The 5,842-nt window shown below is 40.6% G+C and overlaps 1 pseudogene; it reads right to left on the reverse strand.

Moving 5' to 3' along the window:
* Nucleotides 1–4,143: 4,143 nt before the first annotated feature.
* On the reverse strand, nucleotides 4,144–4,815 carry LOC104989689 (annotated as a pseudogene).
* Nucleotides 4,816–5,842: the final 1,027 nt, after the last annotated feature.

Below are 5,842 nucleotides of genomic sequence, written 5' to 3' on the forward strand. Positions count from 1 at the left end.
GAAGACCCTGAGAGTCCCTTGGACTGCAAGGAGATCCAACCAGTCCATTCTGAAGGAGATCAGCCCTGGGATTTCTTTGGAAGGAATGATGCTAAAGCTGAAACTACAGTACTTTGGCCACCTCATGCAAAGAGTTGACTCATTGGAAAAGACTCTGATGCTGGGAGGGATTGGGGGCAGGAGGAGAAGGGGACGACAGAGGATGAGATGGCTGGATGGCATCACTGACTCGATGGACGTTGAGTCTGAGTGAACTCCGGGAGTTGGTGATGGACAGGGAGGCCTGGCATGCTGCGATTCACGGGGTCGCTAAGAGTCGGACACAACTGAGCGACTGAACTGAACTGAAAGTACAAGAAATTTTGTTGATCAGATATACTATTTCTATGTGTTAGGAATTCATGAGCAAAGAATCTTAGTAAGGACTCAATTACAAACCGGTGGCAAGAACAGGCAAAAATTCTCAGCTGGTGTACACCTGACTGAGAGGCATACAAGTTAGTCTATCCATCACTACTTATTTGGGAGAATTTTAGGAACTCAAATAATATGACTTAAATCCTGAAAAAGTGAAATAAGCTTTCACTTAAATGGTTGTTTTAAAATCAGCAGACAAAAGGTGGAGCTTAAATGTGGCAATAAAATTAATGTTTTATACACTGAATGCTTTAAAGTCAACTTGTTTCTCCTCATTCTTGGATCCTTATAGTTTTTATAGTCTGACTTGTGATACCAAGCTTAAAAAAAAATCTCTTTCAATAGTTTATTGTCCTGAAACACAGTCTCAAGGTAACTTACCAGGTCAAAGATTTTCCACATTTAAAAACCAAACATACTAAGAAACTGCTATACAAAAATCTGTATAAGTTACACCGCCAACATTAGGCAACATCTTTACTGATAGTTTAACTGCTTAAGATGAGCTCCTACAAATATTCCTCTACAGACACCCAGACACCAAAGAAAACACCATTTTCATTCAATGGCTCATTAACTTTTCTAATAAGTAACAATCCATGCTATCAAAACAAAAAAGGCACTATCATTAGTAAAGCTTGAAACTTAAAATATGAAGTAAAATTTGATCAAACAGTAGCTGAAAACAATATTCCCAACAATTTAAGCATTTCAAGCAGAAAACAGTTTTTAACAGTGAAATTGCCATTTTAAAACTTCTATTTTCTTACCTGCTTTTAGTATCTACTCTGAGTACTGCTAACTCTTTAAACACTATTATTCTGCAGTATCCCTTACATGTTTTCCTTCATAAATTACATTTTTGAGAAAGTATTCTAGTGTAAATGCAGCAATAGAATGAATAATAACATGAATCTTAAAACACACTTCCAACAGACCTACCTTATATGTTATCATTGTGTATTTGCTTCATCATGAACAAGAGTGATAAGGCCCTGCTGACTTTATTTTGTTGAAACTACACGGGAAACAGAAAAGAGAAGTCTATAATTTTACTGAGGAAAAAGCCAAATTAAACTCTAGTTCCTGCTATGAAGCAGGCATTATCTAAAAGCTTTCACATTTATTCAAATAAATATTTTTAAACTAATCTTTTTTTAAAGGAACAAAGAGCACAGAATAAAATTTCCACTACTAATGCAATTCTTTGTTCAAAATGACCCAAGGATAAGGGAGTTGTTGAGTCTATGCTGACTGCACAAAGACACCTGAGGGGCCAGACCCACCTCTACCCAGGGCTTCTCCATCCAGAAAAATAGGTTTCACAACCTTAACTCTACCTGCCCAGATGGGCCCAACAGCCATAACTCCAAGAATAATCTGCACATCGCTTCAGCTTAAAAAGAAAAAAATCAACTGCAACAACTATACTTGAACTAATGTACGCAAAAATGAAAAAGCTTATTCTGAAGAGATTAGGAAGGTGCTGACCAGTTAGTCACAGGCTTTCTTTCTACATTTTAATAATCCAGGCAGAAGGTGGAACTGAAGCCCATTCCTTCCCAATCTGCGTCTGTCATCCTCGCATACCTCCCTACCCGAGTGGATCTCCTAGTAGGACTCAAGACCATCTGCTGCTGCTGCTGCTGCTAAGTCGCTTCAGTTGTGTCCAACTCTGTGCGACCCCATAGACGGCAGCCCACCAGGCTCCCCCATCCCTGGGATTCTCCAGGCAAGAACACTGGAGTGGGTTGCCATTTCCTTCTCCAATGCTTGAAAGTGAAAAGTGAAAGGGAAGTTGCTCAGTCATGTTCGACTCTTAGTGACCCCATGGACTGCAGCCCACCAGGCTCCTCTGTCCATGGGATTTTCCAGGCAAGAGTACTGGAGTGGGGTGCCATTGCCTTCTCTGCAAGACCATCTAGTCTGCCTTAAAAAGCCATGCTTCCTCACTCACTCTATCTCAGCAGATGCACTCTCCCTTCAACAGGCAAGTCTGCAGAAGGACCTGCACTCCTCCACAGAGCTCAGCCTTCAGGCAGTTCAATCACCTGCAGACATATTTTCCTCTCCCATGCCCAGGCACCACCTTCTCCGCACCATCCAATTTCTGGTTCAGTGTCTTGCATATCACAAGATTTCAACACTCTGTATTTTTTCTCACCTGCATTTCAAACAGTTGAAATAAAGAAGAAAAAACCCTGAGTTCTTACTATAGAAGACAGCTCAAGAAGACAGCTACTATTCAAACATCTAACTACTTTCTTTAATTTAAAAATATGCCACCACTTTCAAATTTTAATATTATTTATCTAAACCCTTTTCTAAAATAAGTTCAATGCCCAAAAGTAATAAAATTATTTACCATATAATTCTGGATAATATATGTGTAAATTTAAACAAATAAAAATGTCTTTATCTGGAAACCCTACTTGTACTTTATAAGACTGCCTGACCAGTGAAAAGCTCAGCACAAACAAGGCTCATTCTACCATGAATTACATCACAGAACACCCAAACCTCTCATATAATCCTGCTCACTGTGAACCACTTCTGTGTTCTTATTCTAAGTAAAAACATGCTTTCAGGAGTGATGCCTTTATTTTTACACAGCAATAACTGAACTTTAAAAACAAACTGTAAAAGATTCAAACATTCAATAAGATGGTACTTTCATTCAACAAGTATTTATTAAAGACCAACTACATGCCATGCAGACTTCCCTGGTAGCTCAGCTGGTAAAGAATCCTCCTGCAATGCAGGAGACCCTGGTTCGATTCCTCAGTCGGGACGATCCCCTGGAGAAGGGATAGGCTACCCACTCCAGTATCCTTGGGCTTCCCTGGTGGCTCAGATGGTAAAGAATCCGCCAGCAACGCAGGAGACCTGGATTCAGTCCCTGAGTTGGGAAGATCCCCTGAAGGAGGGCATGGCAACCCACTCCAGTATTCTTGCCTGGAGAATCCCCATGCACAGAGGAGCCTGGTGGGCTGCAGTCCATGGGGTTGCAAAGAGTCAGACATGACTGAGAAACTAAGCACAGCACATGCCATGCATTGTGCTAGGTATACACTGATTTACAAACAAGGGAACAGAATCTCTGATGATGAAACACACAAGGGTGTCTCATCTTTGAAGATTTTTAGTAACATCTCCAACATATAAAGATGGATATAGAAAGACAAAGTAGGTTTCCATTCCACCAGCAGGTGCATCCCAGCATGCCCCCAACAGAAAAATGGTTTCTATTTATGGGTTCAGTGGAATTGCTGACTTTGGGTTTTACGAAATTTCTTTCATGTGAAAGGAAGACAATAAAGTAATAACAGAATAAACACAAAGCTGGCTTCCTGAACCAGCTGCAACTGAAACAGTTAAAATTATAAACCTAAGAAACAGTGGTATTACTTTAAAAATTCTTATAATGTTTAAGAATGCTAAATCATGAAGGAAAAACCCAACAGATAAAAAGAACCATACCCAATGGTACATCTGAAAGTACGATAAACATACACAAACTGTATAATGATGCAAACCCAATTTTCCATTATCATTTCTAGTATCTCCATTACTATTCAAGCTGGTACTTTGTCAGACAATCATAGCACCTTTTGGTCCATCTTTTTATTCCCCTGGGCTTGGCACACGACTTGCGAAATCTTAGTTCTCCAGCTAAGGACTGAACATGGGTCAAATCCAACAGCTAAGGAATTCCCCTCTTCCATCTTTTTTTTTTTTTTTAAGTGAAAACTTTTATATTTGGAATTAGCCAGCTGGACTCAGTTTAGATGATCCCAATTTTGTTGGCAACATCCAAAGCATCATAGTCAGGAGCCAGTCGAACATATGCCTTCTTCTCTCCATCAGGACTGATCAGAGTATTGACCTTAGCCACATCAATGTCATAGAGCTTCTCCACAGCCTGTTTAATTTGGTGCTTTTTGGTCTTGACATCCACAATGAATACCAGTGTGTTGTTGTCTTCCATTTTCCTCGTGGCTGACTTGGTGGTGAGAGGAATTTGATGGTGGCATAGCGGTCAAGTTTGTTTCTCCTGGGGTGCTCTTCCGGGGATATTTGGGCTGCCTCCTGAGCCGCAGTGTTTTGGGCCGCCAGAAGGTGGGCTTCATCTGGATCTTCTTTTTTTTTTGTGGCTGTGGACACCTTTCAACACTGCTTTCTTGGCCTTCAAAGCCTTTGCTTTGGCTTCAGCTTTAGGAGGGGCAGGGGCTTCCTTCTTCGCCTCCGGCGCCATCTTCATGAAAAGGCCCCTCTTCTGTCTTTAAGAAAGCTTTCCAGGTGGCGCTAGTGGTAAAGCTGCAGCCTGCCAAAGTGAGACGTGAGAGAAGCAGGTTGATCCTGGGTTGGGAAGATCCTCTGGAAGAGGAAATGGCAACCCACTCCAGTGTTCTTGCCTGGAGAGTCCCCATGGACAGAGGAGCCTGGTGGGCTACGGTCCACAGGGTCACAAAGAGTTAGACATGACTAAAGCAACTTAGCATGCATGCATCTTTAAAGAGAAAATTACCTTGGTAATCAAAACCAAACAATGTAACAAAAACCAAAATACACCTGTGTGAACATAAAAATTATAATTATAAAATTTTAGTTCTAGTTCTTTCGAAATTCAAGCTGAAAATGATTAGCATAACCACCTTCCCATAGAAAAATGTGACTTACTATCCAGTCCTCTCTGTATGTATCACCTATAATCTGATTCAGCTTTTCTGTTTCCCCTTCCAGGGACAATCACAATCACCACCATTTATATACAACAGTGGTGAACAGAGACCCTAAGAGTTATCCTCAACTTCAGCCCCTGCCCCTAAATGTGATTGGCTACCAATGAATTGGCCTCTTTGATATCTACAGACCTTCCTCCCACTCGTACCACCCTGCTGTGCTCAGACCACAAATACCTCAACACTCAATTACGATGATGTTACCCTCAACCTCCATTCACCCAATTTATGTCCTACACATTAGTGAAAATAAGTCTTCAAAAACACAAATGCTATCTCATTTCTTTCTTAAATTCTTTTGCCCTCAAGATAAGGCAAAATATTCTTAACATGATAAATACAACTCTGACGATCTGGGCCTTGCTTAAGGCCCCAGCCTCATCCAACCCCTTTGCTCCTTTTTGTCTCCCTCATATTTATTTATTATATTCCATTATTCAAAACAAAACAAAACAGATACACTCACTTGCATATTAACAAACCTTGACATTTAGTCGTAATTGCTTCAGATCTTTTTAAATGAATGACCAAGTTACTACAGAGCTGAAGCCCAACCTCTCCCCCGCCTCAGTTCGTCCTTCGACAGTTAACAGCTATCCGGAAATTAAGACTCAGCTTGTACCAATAACAGTATGATACAACATTTTACAGTTTTTTCCCAGTTTGTTTTCCAAGATTTATCT

The sequence above is a fragment of the Bison bison genome, unplaced genomic scaffold, assembly GCF_000754665.1.
Source record: "Bison bison bison isolate TAMUID 2011002044 unplaced genomic scaffold, Bison_UMD1.0 scf7180017864162, whole genome shotgun sequence".
Lineage (NCBI taxonomy): Eukaryota > Metazoa > Chordata > Mammalia > Artiodactyla > Bovidae > Bison > Bison bison.